Source organism: Panthera pardus, unplaced genomic scaffold (assembly GCF_024362965.1).
Source record: "Panthera pardus isolate Hobbes unplaced genomic scaffold, ASM2436296v1 HiC_scaffold_22, whole genome shotgun sequence".
NCBI lineage: Eukaryota > Metazoa > Chordata > Mammalia > Carnivora > Felidae > Panthera > Panthera pardus.
Window position 1 is genome coordinate 16,540,449 of NW_026526788.1, and position 17,867 is coordinate 16,558,315.

At 40.8% G+C, this 17,867-nt stretch overlaps 1 protein-coding gene across 15 annotated transcripts in view; it reads right to left on the reverse strand.

The window, feature by feature from the left end:
* The window catches only part of PCDH15 (protocadherin related 15), a 1,681,879-nt gene that overhangs the window by 900,933 nt on the left and 763,079 nt on the right, over positions 1-17,867 (reverse strand). The window lies entirely within an intron of this gene.

The following is a 17,867-nucleotide window of genomic DNA, read 5'->3' on the forward strand; positions in this document are numbered from 1 at the left end:
CCTCTTTTTTTAACTTTATTAATTTATGTTAAGATGGAAGGGAGGGACAGAGAGAGAGAAGGAGAGAGAGAATCCCAAGCAGCCTCCACAGTGTCAGGGCAGAGATCAACATGGGGCTCAAACTCATGAACCATGAGATCGTGGCCTGAGCCAAAACCAAGAGTCCAACACGTAACCAACTGAGCTGCCCAGGCACCCCAGCATTTTTCTAATAATTAAAGATTTACTTCCTGAATAAGTAATTTAAAACAACCCTTGTATTGTAGCTATGATGATGACTTAGTGTAGTGTAGCTATAGCTTATATAATTGTATAATACCAAACATATAATGCAGTTATAAATTTAGACATATTGTCTCAGAGAAACCAGATCAAAATGAGCCATGGATTACAATAAAAATGTACACAAATTCCCAGTGCTCCCAATTATATTTTTTCCTCATGATTAATACTGTGGTCATCAGTGATGTGGGCGGTCAAAAAATTAAATGCAAGAAGGTCTTAATTTCGCATCTTCACAAAGCAGGTACAGCGAGGGGCACCTCGATGGCTCAGCCGGATGAGTATCTGACTCCTGATTTCAGCTCAGGTCATGATCTCACTGTTCTTGAGTTCAAGCCCCGCGTTGGGCTCTCTGCAATCAGGACAACCTGCTTGGGATCCTCTGTCTCCCTATCTCCCTTTGCCCCTCCCCGGCTGGCATGTGCTCTCTCTCTCTCAAAAATAAAATAAAACATTAAAAAAAGTTAAAACAAGAAACAAAACACAAAGCAGGTACAGTGAGCATCCAGGCCCCAAGACTGGGCTGCGGGCCCCTTGCTCTATGTTGTCGTTCATCACCCACGTCTGCAGAAGCAGGCTCATTTTCAGTGTCATGTTAGGAAGGGAGTAATCTAGTTAAATCTAACTATGCGTGCTTTGGAGGCGGCAGAGATAAATTGTCATATTTTCACACAGGGACTTGTTTCCAGCACTTCTTGCTTTTCTATAAATATGTTAAATGACTATGAATAAGTCAATAATTTGTCCTTCTCACCCCCCCCCCAAAGACACTATTTTTCAAAGTTCTGGATTGCTTCTAGTTGTTTTTATTTTTATCATTTTCAAAAATACCAGGAAAATATCAAGTAATGCTGTCAAATTAATCTGGATGGAAAAAAAAATCTAGTGGCCTCATACAATAAGAATAAGCTGATTTCTTACGGAGTCAGCTTTGTGACTAAGACCCAAATCTTTTCTCTGGCAATCTGTTGCTTACCACCTGCTGCTTACCACTTCATAAAAGTCAAGTCTAAATGAACGGGCATTCTTCATAGTGCTGCAAATTCATTACTGTCATAATCATTAAGGGCAGTAAAAACAATCAGGGTTTACTATAAACTGACAGATTGAAATCTAGAATGAATGAGCTTATATGAATCTATTATACCATGGAACTAAATACAAAGGAAAAACAAGCATCACACATTGTAAATACACTTTTCTCCAGGAATAAACCCACACACACAGGCATACATAATTATACACACATACAAATTAATGTTAAAAGAAACCTATGTTTAGCAAACCCTATATACTCAAGTTCATCAGTAGCTAGTTATTCCAGACGGTATTACTTACTAAGCCTCAGAGAGCATTATTTTCATTTAAATTCCACTAGTAGGCAAAACTTAAATGTCAAAACTTAGCACAGTGTTTAATGAGTGAATAAATATTAGAAACCATAGCTCTTGAAATCTTAGGTAAGTCATTATTAGGGGCTTACTACTTTAAGTTTCTGACATTTACTCCTTTTTATCATATAAGTTTTATTTCTTATTAAAGATTCACCTGCTTTGAAGATAATCTACTTAAGAAAAAAAATACTGTTTTTTTTTTTTCTCTTTGAGCTTTACTTAAACACAAGCATCACTTTTATAATGTGCTTTTCAAAGCAACTGGACTGAGTCATCTTGATGTGTTATGAAACCCTAAATACAATTTAGCTGGACAAAAGTATAATCCAATTATGTGGGAAATAAACAGATGTGGTTACTGTCTCCTAAAAATACACCATTTAACCTACTGAGGATCCAAGGAAGACAAATGCCTCAAAAACTTGATAATAAGTAGCCGACAAAGTCTTGGGCAGAATAGTAATCCTAGAAATAATCTGTTTTACTATCATTGTATTTTTATCCTAGTGAGATTAAGGCCTTCATAGACTGAGGTTTTATTGCAGTGTCAGTCTATAGGATCTCAACACAATGAATTTATCAACTGACATTTTAATTCAAGGAATGATTTGTCAAACTGGTGACAAAACTGACCAAACCCAGCTAAGTCATCTGGGATCTAGAACAGTTCATTTACCTACTGTGGGATGAGAATGAAACTATGCTATGAAAACAGTAAAAATAAAAATTCAATAGCAGCTCCTATCTGCAGGCCCGAGACATCAGCCCCGCCTCTAGTTAGATATGAGGGCAATGGTTTGCTAATGATATTTATAAAGCATCTGCATGAAGGGGAGCACTGATGGTCCAGTGCACATGGGAGAGAAAACAGCCTCCCACAGACACTGTTCATGAGAGCATCAGGGTTTAATTCAAACCAAAGGGAGTGCAAGAAAAAAAAAAAGTGTTTGGGGTGGGGGACACAAAATATTCCCACAAACAGAATTTTCCCCTAACAGAAGGCTTGGTTTTGTTAGGTGTTAGGCTTGGTTTATGGTATTTTGTAGTTGTTCCTGATTTATCTTGCAGGTGGGGGAAAGTGAGGCCACTGCAGGGCATGAAGAAGAGAAGAGAGTCCAAGTTCAACAACAGAAGGAGACTAGAGGCAGGGTAAGAGACACACATATCAAGAGGAGGTTTCTAGGAAGAAAAGAAATATAAGGGAGTGGTGGAAATAAATACATTTTAAGATAATTTTGGGGACACCTGGGTGGCTCAGTTGGTTAAGCATCTGACTCTTGATTTCCACTCAGGTCATGATGTCACGGTCATGGGATTGAACTGCATGTTGGGCTCCATGCTGACAGTGTGTGGTCTGCTTGGGAATCTCTTTCTCTGCCCAACCCCCCCCCCACCTCCGCCAAATAAATAAATAAACAACAACAGAAAGACAATGTTTAATTGTATGTTGTACAGCATATGACATACATTCTCTTGTCTATCTTTCTGCTTCAACTTCCTTCAAATATCCATTCCTGGTTGACGTGCTGGATTTGTTTTGGGAGATACCGTGAAGGATGACTTGGGTTGGTTGCCGTGGAAACAGACTTCACCACAGCTGTTTGCATGTAATTGTTTCAGAATTAGCCCCTGTGAGTCATCTCACCTTGATGCGACTGTTGGAAATCTTTATGTAGCACCTTCGACCTCGTCAGCACACCACCGTGGACTTGTCACTGGGTGCTGGTTGCTCAGCTCGGGTGGGTGTCATTGTGGTCCTGGTCACAGCAGCTCTCTTCAGTGGAAGAGTCAGTTTCTAAACTGGGACTCCAGTTGAGAGACATTGGCGGTCAAGGCTGCTGACAGTCTAGCAGAATGAAAGTGTGATCTTGTTGATGGTTTCTTTTGCCGCGAAGAAGTTTTAAGTTTGATGTGGTTCTACTTGTTGACTGTTTACTTGCTGTTTGAGCATTTGGTGTCATATCCAAAACCTCATTGCCAAGACCAATGTCAAGGACTGTCTTCCATGTGTTTTCTTCCAGGTATTTTATGGTATCTGGTCCCATGTTTAAGTCTTTGATCCATGTAGACTTAATATTCATGAATGGTGTAAGGAAGGGGTGCAATTTCATTTTTCTGTATGGGGTTATCCGGTTTTTTAAAACCATTTGTTGAAGAGACTACCCTTTATCCATTGGGCATTCTTGTCTCCCTTGTCAAATATTAGTTGACCATACACGCAAGTGGTTTAATTCCGGGCTCTCTCTTCTGTTCCATTGGTCTGTTTGTCTATTAAACAATCTGTCTATCAATGGATGAATGGATAAAGAAGATATGGGGGTGTGTCCACGTTTGTGTGTGTGTGTGTGTGTGTGTGTGTAAAATTAAATATTCAGCCGTGAGAAGGAAGGAATTCTTGTCATTTGTGACAACATGAATGGACTTTGAGGTCATTATGCTAAGTGAAATAAGTCAAACAGAGAAATACAGATGTTACACGATATCACTTATATGATGAATATAAAAAATATCTGAACTTGTGAAAACAGAGAGTAGAGTGGTAATTAGCAGGGGCCGAGGGATTGGGGCATAGAAGAGATGTTGGTTAAGGGTATGAACTTACAACCAGTAGATAAATAAGGGCTGGAGATCTAATATACACTACAGTGATCATAGACGACAGTATTGTATTATGAGAATCTAACTCACTAAGAGACTGCACCTTAATTATTCCTATCACACACAAAAAAAGAAACAATTATGTGGCATGACAGAGGTATTAGATAATACTATAAGGCAATCATACTGCAATGTATAAATGTATCAACACAATAGTTCACGCACCTTAAACTTACACAGTGTTATGTGTCAAATGTATTTCAATGAAAATAAAGAGCACTCTTGGAGGTATCCATCACAAAAGTGGAGCACATCTTCAAGGAAGGGTTAGAGCAAGAGCCACGACGACCTATACAAGGGTCGCTCCCTCTGGGCTAGAGGAGGATTCCAGGGATACAAGGAGCTGTCCTTACCATCAGCAGACGTGGAGAAAGTGACGTGGACTCAGGCCTCAAGTTGCTTCACTGACAGCATCCAGCCAGTTTAAGGCCACTCCTCATCTGGCAGTTTCAAGGGGCTCTTTTCCCTCTACTATTCTCATTTCCACATAAACTTTCATTCCATTTCTAATTTGAAATGATTTCTGAAACTCTCCTGTGCACTTATGTGAAGAATAATTGAAAAGGGGGAAAATGAAGGAAAAAAAAGGATTTTTTTTTTTGCCAACAGAAAATACAGGCAATTTATAGCAAGCATGAAATGAGGACCCCTTAAGAGTTTTCCAAAGTATGTCAGCTAGTAGCATGGGGTTTTAGAGGTTTTCTTTACTGCAATCAGTCCTGCTGGAAATAAGGAGTCAGTTCAGGAGATCAGTAGAGTACAGCTAGCAAAAGAATGAGTCCTGAGAAGAGTTATTAACTGTGTGCATACTGTGTGCAGAAGCAATCAGAAGATACCGGCCAAGACATGGGAAATAAGGAAGGAGTCATTAGCAACACCTTAATTGCTAGGTCCAAGATGTGTGTTCCCTTCCCCAGACTTTGCAGCCAGCTACTGACACTGGACAAAATAAATAATAATAAATAATAAAATAAAAAACTTATTGCTAACACAAGTGCCACGTGTTTGCATGTGTCCATTCAGCCTGAGGATTTACTCGCAGGGTGATTTATTGATGAATTCCCTTGCTTTTACCTGCATGAATTTCTAGGGTAGAGGGACGGGTGTTTTGTTTGGTTGTTTGTTTGTTTGTCTGTTTGTTGCAGATTCCCTATTTGTACTACACCAGCCAAGTATTTTGAGGATAATGTGGCTCTACTAAATGCCATTCACAAACTCATCAATACTTGCAGGGAGGTGAGCAGCTATTATCTCCCCGGGTAAGTATCATTAAGTATTTTCCGCTCTCTGAAAGCACGATGGACTGAGGGAAGCCCAAAGTATCGAGAAGCTTCCGTTCTCGTCACTTCTGTAGAGGTTGTGAGGTCAGGTTTTTGTTTACACATTTACTTCTGGTTGGAATAACACATAATCCTCCTTAAAATGAGGCTCTATCTAGGGACATTGATTATTTCAGGTTTCATTAAATATAATTCTAAAATAAATGCTCCTGCATATTTCTCTACTCTATATTGGTGAGAATGAATTCCACATTAATTACTGAAAAAAGCTGAAAAGCCCTTGATAATCAAGGAACAAATGTAGAGTCAGAGTGTAGGAAGAGGTCAAAGATGCTATCGTCTGGATCACATTAGGTTGAGACGTCAGGATGAAAAGCTGCATGTAAAGGGCTGTTCATTGTCAGTGACAGGGGTACTGCCCAGGGTAGACGGGTTTCATCTCCCTCTTGCCCCCAGTGTCCCCATTGGTTTTACGGGACTAGAGGGTGCTGGCACGAGAAGACACTTCTCCCCCCACCCATTTACAACTTCTAATTCAGGAAGGACTGAGGATTCTGATGCTCTTTGAAGCAGAACTATGATAACAAAATAGATGTCACTGCAGGTTTGTAAGAACAGACTTAGGAACGGATCACCACATTCTCCAGCCAAAAGCTGCTGGTGACGAAATACGGAGCCTGGTCTGGTGAGCCAAACTCCAGGAGAATAAAGCCACGTCCATTGTAATCTCAACTCCGCCATGGTTGGTAGCGGCCAGGACCGAAATTCAGTCATAAACATATGCAAATTTAGCTGTAGATGACAATTTTTTTTGGTTATGTTTTTCTCATTTCTTCCACCTTCTGTTGATAAGGGCACCCTGACTCTCCTCTGCTACGTAATGCTCTGGCTGGAATGTAAATCAAGAGGCCTGCCCTCACTTAGCCCAAAGTTGGATACAACAGAGAATTAGCAGAGCTCAAGCAGATCCTGCTCTTATTTCTGGTAATCTGAATTCTGAATGGACTTTCTTCATTGGTCAACGCTGTCAATGTGACTCTGTTGTTTAGACCCTGGAGGACTTACTACAGCATTACATGCCAGGTTCATTCTGAAGCCTTCTTCTCTTCCTTTCTGTGGGTTAATAGCCTCAGACGAGTTCCTTCTGGAGCTGACAGGCTAGTCAGTGTTGGTTTCTGTTGGTGCAACCAAAAAATCCTAACTCATAGAGCATATCTGCTGTATGAAAAAGATTTGCACTGATTCTTATAAAAAGCACTGGAAAAATACTAAATTATTTAGTCCTTTACTGTGTTTTGCTTGATCTCAACACCAAATGCACAATTTCCCGACAGTAGCTCTCAAATATGCTCGCCGTCACCCGTGTGAGAGAAGGAAGTCCTCAGTTCAAGGCGCTAGACATTTGTTCTAGGGAGGCAGTTGGTCATTTCTGGGCAAGACTGGGAGGAAAGCCCTTTCAACAAAGAGAACATACTTCAGATAGAAATGTAAGTCAGTGGTTACAGCTTGACCATATCGGACAGTTATCAATCTGAGCCCTCATGTAAATATAGAAATTTCTGAGACATGGTGAGCTCCCATGGACTGTAGGTCCACTAATGCAAAACCTGTAAGCCTTGAAGAACCAGAGAACTGTTTGGCCTCAAAAGGAGATGTGACACCAAAAATATCTCCTTTGAGGATGGGTGCTTTTTTTGTGTGGATTATTCTTTATATTCTTTGCTAACAAACTGTGTCAGATTTTACTGCATAATCCACATAATCTGACAAAGGTGAGCTGTTCTCATAACTCAGATATTCTTAGAAACATTTTAAGGAAAGAAAACCTCAGTAGAAGTTTGAAACTAATAGACTTGTAGCCAAGGAGATGGGCTTGAGGCATCAGGATCTGAGATGTGAATAAAAATGTGGTCCTTTCCATACTGTAGTTACTGTGAATAATGCTGCAAGGGACGTGGGGGGCCTAGCATCTCTTGATGCCCGTCATGGGTGAATGAATAATGATGGAATGCTTCTTCCCTCATGAAAAAGAAGGAAACCCTGCTGTTTGTGACAACTTGGATGAATCTTGAGGGCATTATGCTAAGTAAAGTAAGTCAGGCAGAGAAAGCCAGATACCGTATGATCTCACTCAGAATCTAAAAAATGCTAAACTCAGACCAACAGAGAACATAGTGGGCCAGGGGCTGGCAGTGTGTGGAAAATGGGGAGACACCGGTCAAAAGTTACCAACTTCTAATAATAAGATTAACAAGTTCTGGGGAATCTAACAGGCAGCAAGGCGATTCTAGCTAATAATAATGCATTCTTTGCGTGAAAGTTGTTAAGAGAGTAAAACTTACATGTTCTCACCACAAAAAAGAAACAGTAATTATGTGACGGGATGGAGGTGTATTAGCTGTGGTGCTAATCACATCGTAATATATCAATGCATCAAATCAACACACTGTACCCCTCAGACTTATACAATGTCATATATAAACTGTATCTCGATAAAGCTGGACATAGGTGGCCTCTTTTGTATTCATCAGATCATAAGTCATTTGCAAAAAAAAATTCCGGAATGGAAATTTTGTCTTCTAACAAATGAGAGCCAAGTGTTTTGGAGACATTGGTAGCTGATTAATCACAGTGGCACTAACAGACAGAGACCCTTGACTGGCAACAAAAGTCAAGGCCAGTGCAGCAAAATGGAAAACACCTCAGTAAAAAAGAGCATTGCCATAACATCCCCAAAATAGAAATACAGAAGGAGAGAACTCAATGTTCATTATCTGTGTAAAGGGTAATGGCAGCTGCAGTACAGAAAAGTCACCTCCGATCCTACTCCCTCTCTCACTTCTAACTGAGCCTCTTTTAAAATAAATGTCATCAGTAGTTTACAGCACAATATATTTGGGACCTAGGCCATATGGGAAATGTCAAACGTATGTTACACGACATGCACATGTCTTACAAAAAATAACACATCTAAGATGTCAACTACAGGAAGGAACCATGTTTCTCCGAGTATGATTTACCCTTTTCATATTTCAATGCCTTTGTGACAATGATAGATGCATTTTCAAAATGCATTTACGTTTAGTGTAACTTTATTTCTGTGTGTAATGTCATTATTAAGATGAGGCTGTATTTTACAACTAAAGAAAAGTTATTCACTGAAATGAAGTAATCCTTTCGGAACAGTCACACTAATATATTTTTCCAGTAAATGTACTATGAATCCTTGAGCCCAGAAGATACTTCTAAACAAAAATTGTCATCTTTTTTCAAGTACACTTTATTTTTTTTTCCATATTTGAACTATGGGATATTAGTTCTCTAAATGTTTATCCTTCCCACTGGATTTAAATGTTGTAGCTCACTGTCTTTTCCATCTGCTTCCTCTGGACACATCCTTTCTTCTGGAAGGAAGACAGCGCTTTGAAAGAATATTACCCATATGTAGAAGTGTTTCAAACACAAGGTTCCTTTTTACAATTACCTCAACAGCTGGTGTTGTGTGTTTACATTTAGGCAGAAGAAACCTTACCAAGACATACTGTGCAGCTTCAAGAAATTTAGATTTATCACAGGGTAGGCAAAACACACTGGCAAATAATTCAAATAAGCCTGTACGTCTCAGAGATAAGGGGGTTCTACACAAGAAAATGTAATCTTTAATCGACAAAGTTATGGAACCAATCTACAAAACAGAATTGACCAGGGGCACCTGGGTGGCTCTGTCAGTTGGGTATCTGAATTCAGCTCAGGTCATCATCTCGTGGTTCGTGAGTTTGAGCCCCGTGTTGGGCTCCATGCTGACAGCTCAGAGTCTGGAGCCTCATTTGGATTAGGTGTCTCCCTTGCTCTCTGTCCCTCCCTTGCTCATGCTCTGTCTCTCTCTCTCAAAAATAAATGAACATTAAAAAATTAAAAAAAAAAACACAATTGACCAGTCTTTGGAACTATTATGTATAAAACAGATAATTGAGTCACCTGCTTTGAAAGGAAATTAACACTCACTCAATAGTAGCAATTATACAATCAGTGGAGGGTGGGTTTTGAAATGCCAGATGACTCCATGGTCTGGCATTACCACCCTGGGAAAAAACATGGGCTGTATAGCAGACGTACGTGGGTTCTAATCCTGATTCTACAATTTACCATCGATGCATTTCACTTTCTTAAACTTTGTGAGCTTCAGTTTCTACATCTTTAAATTAGGCTAGAAATGTCTACATAAGCCTTTTGTGAAATGTTAGCTCCAGAGGATCACCACTGTTTCCCCATCAACTAACAAAGAACATCATTCAATTAATATATTTCAAACAGGGTAAGATGAAAAAAATACTAAGCCATCAAATCTCCTGTACTTCAAAGTAGTTGCAGAGGAATTTACCAACACTAGTAGCAAAGAGGTGGGCATCTCCCCCTTGGCCTCCTGCTTCCTGCAGAGCCTTCCTGGTGTTCTAGAGGCTCAGCTGGCCCAGCAGAGCAACAGGCTGGCTCCCCAGTGCAGGCAGAGAGGGCTCCCCAGTCTCGTGGAAAGCCAACAGTCTACTCTAGGAACATGCCTCAGGCGCCCAGCTCCCTGGAAGGTCTCCATTTTCCTCTGGGGACAAAGATCTCATTCTCTCAATTTTAATTTGTTCCAAGAGCGTCCCATGCTGCACGCCACAATTACAGCTCTCGGTGATCCCCTTTCAGACCCACACTCGGCCATCCCGCCAGCACAAGCAGCCTCAGCAGACCCAGAATAAAACGAGTGCCAAATCTATGAACTCAGATCCATGCTGTCCCTGGGATTACGCAGAGAAGACAGTAAAATGAATGTGCAAATGCAGGGGAACATGCGGAATTTACAACACTGGCCTCGGTTGCACTGTACCTACCCCAAAATGTAACCCTTCCCTGGCACATTTCTAAATAAATATATACAGTCAATAACCTCATTGTTTGCTTTTTAATATGATATGGGGTGCTTGGGTGGCTCAGTCCATTAAGCTCTGACTCTTGATTTTGACTCAGGTTGTGATCTCACAGTTCACGGGATTGGCCCCTGCATGGGGCTCTGTGCTGAGCGTGGAGCCTGCCTGGGATTTTCTCTCTCCCTCTCTCCCTCTGTTTCTCCCCCACTTGTGCTCTCTCCCTCTCTCTCAAATAAATAAACTTTAAAAACACATGATATACACAGGTACATGTGTGCATATGTTCCAGGAGAAACAGAGTGGCATTCTCCTGGGAGTTACAGCAAAATGCCCAGGTGTGATACACAGAGGCTCTATTTGGCTGGGAGTAGGACACATTTCCTGTGTTGGGCAATCACTGAGCTTCAGATTCACCATGCTTGCTCCGGTGTCCACACATAGAACAGTTGGATGGGATAGCACCAATCGAACTATATGAATTAGAATGGAGGCAGGAGACGTCTGTCTGCCAGGAAAAAGGGGGGAGTTATTACCAGAAGGAGAAAATGGATAGGAGGCCAAAAGCAGTAGATATTTACATGTAAACCTGTATAATCATACACCAGAGTATGTTACTGACTTTTACTTCCTTTATACCCTTACATGATGCTGGTTTGGGCCGCGAACAATTAGAAGCTGATAACAGGTGAAAGGATTAAGTTTTTACATGAAATATTACGTTATTTTTTTCCCTCTGACCCCCCATCGCCCTTGAGCTCGTGCTAAACTCACCTGTGGTTTCCACCTTTTGCATGAGCCAGTCAACCTTCCCTAAGCCCTGAGATAACACTAAGAAAAGAAGTGTGTCTGCATTTTAGAACAGAGGAAGCCTTCAGCTACACAGATGTGACCAAACATCAGGTCAGAGGAAGGCACAGACAAGGAAAAAAAAAAGTAGGAAAGACAATATAAACCTAGATCCACTCTATAAAAATGTCTTTCCTACTTATTCCCCTTGAAAAATAATTGGCTATTCTACAATGTTCACTGCTCGGGAAAATAACTGTTCAATCTTCCCTAACCACAGGAACCCCTGCAACGCCTCCCTCCTTTTCACTCTGCCTGTGCCCCTCGCTCGGAATTAATTCTTGAATAAAAGTGTGTTTCTCTCCTTCAAGCCCCTTCCCCTTCCCTACCTTCATTTTCTATCCCCTTAATAATCTCCCAGATGGGGGATGCCTCATAAGCCTTCCTGAGAGCCTATGTGAGGGAAGCCCTGCAGGATTACTACCTGGATGCCCATGACAGGTATAACTGGGCCCCTGTTGGTCTGAAGGAACATTCCTGATGTGCTGGTCCCCCAACATCCTTTACCAGTCAAGGCGGAAACTCGCAATTCCTCCGTGTGGTCAGCTTAAATCAATATAAAGGCACACAGCTGCTCATCTTTAAGCCCCTCCAATCCAGCCCTTGTAACCTCAGGCTGAGGCAAGAAAAAGGGGAAAAAAGTGCATTGTTCTCTGGAGAAAAATGCAGGCATCAGGGATGACAGCTACCTCCATCTATCTCTTCAGAGACAGAAATTAGAAAATACATCCTACCCTTAACTCTCCACCCCCCCCCCATTTCTATTTCTCCTTTTTCCCCTAAGTGGAAACAGTAGATGTTTCCTTCCTGTGGTTGGGGACCTAGGAACAGCTGAGCTGGAAACAGCATGAGGACAGATGGACTCCTGAAGGAGTCCCCCATGTGAACTCAAACACCTGGAAACTTAACACCTACCATACCTTCCTTCCAATTCCTCTCCTGAGGAGAAGAAAGAGTCCTATGTGGTCTGCCAATATTCTAGACTTAAATCACCACCACCAACAGGGAATAGCCTTAGTTTCCTTACCACTTATCTCCTAGGACCTAGAAATCAACTTCCCACTCTGTTCCAGAATCTAGAGGCAGAGTCATGAGTGATGAGTCATGAATGATTTCCCTAATTTTCCTTGCTGGAATTGGATCTCATGCCATCACCCTCCCCATGGCCTCCAGTTCCTGATGCCTGCTCTAGAGTACCACAGGGCCACCTCACCCCCAATTCCTAATCTACTACTTGTGGCTATTCAGGCCATGATGCTTCTCCTTGGCAGTCACTGGGGTCCTTCCATTCACAGAGAGATTTCGCAGGCCATCCACATCATTCCCAAGTATGAACCACCTTTCAATTACCTGCTTCCTCGCTCAACTATTGGAAGTGCTATATAAGTCCCTGAAACAATTTTCTAATAATCTTTTAACAGGAATATTTGGAGATAATTTGTGGATGTATGTAGGTATGTATGTGTATACATATGTATACATACATCTACATTACATATATGTATGTGTATATATATACACATATATATATATATTTATATACATATACATATATATATTTATATACATATACATATATATATATATATATATATGTATATGTATATATATTACGCTGCCCAAATGGATCCTATTATTTACCTTTCCCTGCATCCTCTCACTTTGTCAGGGAACTCTGCAGGTAACTTTGCCAACACTGACTCTGAGTTCAGCCTGTGACTTGCTTTAATAGATGGAAAGCCTATAAAACACTTGGGCATTTGAGCCTGCCCTATCTTTTGTGCCTTTTTCATGGGCATGCTACCACACCATGATAGACTAGAGTATTAGAGACTTGGGAAGCACAGCCAAGTAGCCCCAGTGTTCTCGACCAAGGTCAGTCGAGATCAGCCGACAAGCAGCCAGCACTTAGCTGAGACTGAGCCCAGGTGACAAGGCAAAGCTGTCGTTTTCAGTTTTCTGGGTACATGAGCAATGACTGCCAGTGTTGAGGTCATTTGTTACACAGCATTAATTTAGCAATAGGTGATTGATACATGAGTTCTATGCTGATTTTTAATATGTGATCACTCGTCCCATCTCAGTGTCCACGTCCCTTAAAATGGCACCTTATTATCATGCCAGAATCTCCAAACATTTGTTGAAAACAGAAAGAACCAACTATTGAGTGCAATTATCTATCCAATCACATTAATACACATAAACAGGAAAATGATAGTATACTGATTAAATACATAAAGACAAAGTAATTGTAAGTGAAACCAGGACTTACAGGTTTGTATGTATTACACTAAATATTATTGAGGGTAAACAAATCAAATGAGAAGCCTATTTTCTCTTCAATATATTCATATGATGATGCTAATAATCAAAATGCCAACAGATACTGTAAAATAATAATTGACCAAAATGAATACAGATATCTCCATTTGCATAAAGGTATATGTTATTCATACTTTGTTTTTTCATGTCCACAGAAAAATTCTTAGTAGGATGTACTGAAAACTAGTTTTCCCTCTGAGAATTTTCACCAACCAAGAGTGATCTGGGCTTGGTGAATTTCGTATAGGTAAAGGAATAAAACAGTAAGAAATTTAGATAATATTCTTCTCATTCAAATGGACTGTCCATGTTTTTGTGGGTTAAAGAAGATTATTCAGCTAGAATCCTCTGGAGATTTGAAAAAAAGTATATGCATTTGTAAATATCACTATAATTCTTTTCAACGAGGATCCTTTTGTAAGTATCACTGCACAACAAGAACACATTGCCTTGGACATTCACATCTGTTCAATATCTATAAGCTATCAAAACAATAAATACCCCAAACTTTTCCAATGATTTATACTGAACTTCTTCTTTTCTTTAAAATTTTTTTAATGTTTATTTATTTTTGAGAGAGAGAGAGAGAGAGAGAGAGAGAGAGAGAATGAGAGCACAAGTAGGGGAAGGGTAGAGAGAGATACAGACACAGAATCTGAAGCAGGCTCCAGGCTCCAAGCTGTCAGCCCAGAGCCTGTTGCAGGGTATGGACCCATGAACCGTAAGATCACGAGCTGAGTTGAAGTTGGACGTTTAACTAACTGAGCCACCCAGGCACCCCACTGAACTTCTTAAACATTCGTTTATGTGTCTTTTTAATTCAGTAAGACCCAAACAAATATACTTTTAATATTGATTTGTATTAGCCCCAAATACTAACGTGATATTACATCCAACTTTAATTGAATATAAAACACAATTTGTCCATACATTCATTCAACGAACACACTGCATGCCACACATAGGACGTAATCTGCTCTTCTCCTTCTCCAAGTGCATGGGCATAAAGACAATGACTGCCTTCTGGGGTCAGAGACAGGACTGTGTCACCATCTCTGCCACTCACTGTTTGCAGATTGTAAAACATATGAAGCAAACTGGCAACTTGGTGAGAACATGACCTCCACCTCTCATGAGTGTATCGGTGTTAGTGGGTATTTTAAGGAGATCACATCATTTGGGAAGTCCACCGCTAAATCCCCAAATGTAGCTTGTGAACGAATCGCACAGGACATGTATCATCACCAAGAACAGGCACTTGATTGTCACACTGATTCACTCTCTGCCACTAGTTCAAGTAAGAGCTTCTGTAAAAATATCTTCCATAATAGAACTCAAAAGCCAAAATTAAAAAAAAAATTGTCTCAATATTTTCCAGGACTTCAGACAATTCAAATTTCAAATGTCTTTAATAATGCTGTTTATATAAATCAAAGATACAAGGTATAGATTAGTCATAAGGAAGAACTGTCTTGAAAATCTGATTTATTCATTTAATAAACCTTTGTTGGCACCATATAGGTCACTGCTGTTGGGAATATAAATATGAGAAATATAAATATAGTAGCAGAATTTCTAATGAGGAGGATGTTTTCTAGAATATGATGAGTTATAAGTTCCTGAATGTATGTCGATACAAAGAAATGGGAAACCAGACTTGGCTAGCATTTATTCTGTACTGTGTGCCTTTGGCATTTTCTTCCCCTCAGTAAGTATCTCTTACTAAGGAAACAATTACTGTTTTAACACAATGAGGATAAAACCAAACACGGAATAGCAGGACCTGATATCATCCTATCACTACACTTGTTCTGCTACAGCTTGTACCCATAAAAGTACCTTTCCTACCTCCTTCCAAGGTTAACTACATAAAGATATTTATAGGACCTTGTAGTATCACTCAAGTTGTGTTTTCTACATTTTGCTCGTCTAGCCTAGAAGAATAACATCCAAAACTTGTCCCTTAAAGTCTCTGATTTTGAATATCTTACTTTCAATATTTAAAAAGCTTATTTATTTATTTTGAGAGAGAAAGCATGAGCAGGGGAGGAGCAGAGAGAGAGAAGGAGAGAGAGAATCCCAAGCAGGCTCTGTGCTGTCATCACAGATCCTGATGCAGGGCTCGAACTCATGAACCATGAGGTCATGGCCTGAGCAGAAACCAAGAGTCACAAGCCTAACTGACTGAGCCACCCAGGGGCCGCAAATATCTTACCTTCAGACAGAACATCAATTTGACATAAAAAGTAATACATGACCTCCCTTTTAAAGTGAACCACATCATATTGTTTAATTGAATCGCTTATTTAAAAAAAAATAAAAATCTAAAAATTTGCAGACAAAACATGCTAAAAGCAGTTTAAGAATTATACTCCATGGTTTAGAAGTTTTCAGAAAATATTCTAAATCAAGATGGAAAGAAAAAGAAAAAAAAAACCTTGTCACATGAATCCAAGTGATGAAGCATCACAACCTATAACATATTTCTGAACATGTGCTATCTGTGGCTGCCATACAGATATATACGTATGAAATAGGGCACAGTCCTTCCCTTAAAAAGTATATATATTTGAATTTTTGCATTAGACTTTTTAGAGAACATGTCTAAGGATTCACATATCATTATGTGATAGTCGATGTGAGTGATAAAAGACTAAATTTGGTTCAGTATAAGAAGCTATTAAAATGTTTACCACTTCAGTTACTTTCAAGTGCTCTCTTTTGCAAACCCAGGCACACTCCAGCTCTATTATCCAGGAGTGATACTGCTCCGGGAACCCGGGAGGATAGCCTTGGACATAGAAGGAGCCAGTCTATGTTTTTTTGTCTTCCCTGCACAGGGCTGATGAACCAATTCATATAAATCAGAGCCAAACGGACCTGACGCTGATCCCAAATCACCATAAAAAATATAATAATAAAAAGCCAGAAATATTGTGAGAATTACCAAAATGTGACATGCGAAGTGGGCCAGTGCTGCTGGGAAAAAAAAAATGGTACAGATAGACTCACTTGATGCACGGCCATCATAAACCTTCAATCTGTGAAAAACACAGTATCTACAAAGCGCAGTGAAGTGAAGCACAATGAATTAAGGTGCACACATTGTAGAGGAAATAAAGGCAGGGAGAGGGAGAGGAGCAGCATGGGAGGGGGAAGGGAGAAAAGCTGGGCAGTTGGGCATCTCATGGGGACCTTGAGGGGAGGAGGGAGGAGGGTTTGGTTCTCACTGAACTGACAGGAAACCTGTGACATTGGATGAAAAAAGAGCAGAAAGGCGAGGGGGCATCTCAAGGCTGGCGCACAGGTTTGGAGCCAGTTGATGCGATGCTGGGCGTTGTCAGTCCCCGAAATAAGAATACAGGGAAGGGGAGTGGTGGGCGAGCTGGGGAGAGCTCACAAACCTGGCTCACTCTCGGTGAGCCCGAGATACCCATGCCATATCCAAGATGCGGTGGGTTTTGCAGTCCCAAGCCTTGGAATGAAGCTGGGAGATGCAGGAGGTGTGACCTTAGCAACCACCTTAAGCTGTGGACCACTGAGGACGTTAAGGGTGGGTGGGGTAGATGGGAACCAATGGCAGTGAAGGGAGAGGATGAAAGTAGGGAAGCAGAGATGAGCACGTGAACATTGAGACACACACAGTGGAAAAGCTGCCTGAAAACTGACCCGAAGAATACGATTAAGAAAACTACAGGAACAATGAATCAAAAGAAAAATGTGTATCATGAACAGTAAGAGACGAGAGAGGTTCAGAGATCAAGAAGCAGCCAGGATACTGAATTGTGCAGTCCCCTGAAGGCAGCAGGTGGTACAGGGAAGGGGAGACACGCTGATATTGGGCATTCCAGTCAAGCAGTGGGGCTGGAGTCCACCTGCCATGGAAACAGAGGAACGGGGGGCCTGGGTGGCTCAGCTGGGTCAGCTACCAACTTCAGCTCAGGTCATGATCTCAAGAGTTTGTGAGTTCAAGCTCCATGTCAGGCTCTGTGCTGACAGCTGGGAGTCTGGAGCCTGCTTCAGATTCTGTGTCTCCATCTCTCTGCCATCCCCCTACTGGAGCTCTGTCTCTGTCTCTGTCTCTCTCTCTCTCTCTCTCTCTCTCTCTAACAACAACAACAACAACAACAACAACAACAACAACATCAACAACAAAACAGAGGAATGGCTTCAAT